Source organism: Onychostruthus taczanowskii, unplaced genomic scaffold (genome assembly GCF_017590055.1).
Source record: "Onychostruthus taczanowskii isolate IOZ18803 unplaced genomic scaffold, ASM1759005v1 scaffold91, whole genome shotgun sequence".
Classification (NCBI taxonomy): domain Eukaryota; kingdom Metazoa; phylum Chordata; class Aves; order Passeriformes; family Passeridae; genus Onychostruthus; species Onychostruthus taczanowskii.
In genome coordinates this window covers 1,629,234-1,631,081 of record NW_024507105.1, presented here as the reverse complement: position 1 = coordinate 1,631,081, position 1,848 = coordinate 1,629,234, and positions in this window count along the sequence as shown.

Genomic DNA, 1,848 nt, shown 5'->3' with positions numbered 1-1,848 from the left:
GGCGGGGCCGCCCCCGTCGCCACCGGGAACCCACCGGGCAGCGACGCTCCCCCCGGCGGCGGCCACACCGGCACCGGCACCGCCGGTGGCTTCAGCAGCCAGGCCACCGGCGGGGTAGCCCCGGCGCCGGGCAGCGCGGAGAGCCGGCCCGGAGCCCCCGGCCCCGCGGCACCCACCCGAATCCCCCGGCTCCTCCACCCCTGCTCAGTCCCGAGAGCAACCGGGATGAACGGGGGTCACACCGTGCGGGGCTGCAGCGCGGGGAACGCGGCCGAGACCCTTGGGGTGGGCTCCGGCCTCGGGGTGTGGGGGACCCCGGCGGGCGGAAAAGTGCTGCTGACAACGGAGCATCCCGCACGGCTCGGTCCCGGTGTGTCCGGGACGGCCCAGGGCGGCCCCGCCGGCTCCCCGAGCCCACCTGCCCCCGGTTCCGCAGCCGCGGCCCCCCGCGCCCCCCGCCCCGCACAGCCCGGGATAGGTTGAAGGCTGCCGGCACCTAGTGGCTACTCGGGAAAAGCGGGAGCGGGCGGAAGCCCCGGCTGCCTCCTGGGACCCCGGCCCCGTCAGTCCCCGCAGCACCGGGCGAGGGTGGGAGCCCGGAGACTGCGGGGAGCAGCCCCTGTCCCCGAGCATCACCCGGGGCTGGTGACCTCCGAGCTGCGCCCTGGGGCATCGCAGTCAGCATCGGGTTTGGGACAGCTGGAGGGACCTGTCTGGATGTGGGGAGAGGGGCGTGGGCAATGCAGGGGTGTCTTGGATATGGCAGGGGGGTCCTGGTGTGGGGGTCAGTGCAGTGGGTGGGACAAGAGGAGCAGAGCTACCTGTCCCACCCGCCTGTCGTGCAGGACCCGGGCTGAGAACCCCAAACTCATCTCAGGGTGTGTACATCTATTGCTCAAACTGGCATTTTGAGGCTTGAGTGACAGCACTGGTGGCATTGCCACCACGGCTCTCAAGACCATCATATCTCCCCTGTGCAGGTGAGTTGGGCACTAACAAGTGCAGGCAAGACAGGGATAAACAGGGGTCTATGTCCCCCACACCCCCCAGCCCCAGGCCCCACAAGGTATCCTCACACAGCACCGCTCCAAGCCCCTGCCCTGCCTGGCACAGCTGCACAGTGGCCATGACTCGGGGCAGAGGCGCCAGCCTTGACTCAGTGTCCCAGCAGAGACCAAACCCAAACAGGTGCCCAGTCCTGCTCAGGCTGTGGCACCTTATCAGGCCCTGGCAGCACTGAGTGCCCGCCAGGGAGACTGTTGTGTCTGCGGGCAGAGCCAGCAGCCCTTGGGGCATGCAGGGGAGGACAGTGTTCCCTCACCGCTGCCCAGGCACTGCTCCTCCAGGTCCCTGTCCCAGCACCATCCTGTAAAATGGAGTGGGGCTGGCCTGGTGCCCCCCACAGTTGTGCTGCCCCCACCCCAAGCACAGCTCTGAGGCCAGGCAGGGGCTCAGTGCTGGTGTTTGGTGCTCAGGTCCTTGCCTAGGACAGCCCCATGCCCCCAGTCCTTGATGGCGGGCTCTTTGAGGCTGTGGGGACCCAAACTGCCTGCTGCTCCTCAGCCACACACCCAGCAGGGTCTGGAGCTGCCACAGCCCTGGGGAGAGGTTGCAGGCCAGCAGGAGACAGGAGCAGGAGGGATCTGGGGGGTCAGAAAGGGCTGTAGCCCCCCACTGAGAAACCAATGAGACCCTTTGGATGTACTTTGGGATGGTGCCTGCACAGCTCCTGCAGGACTCCAACACCTCCTGCCTCCAGAGACCAGCAGCAGGACAGACCTCAGGGAGGACCTGCAGCCAGTGCCCTCTGTCCTCAGCCAGCCCCCTCCTCCGCTGCATTTATTCCCC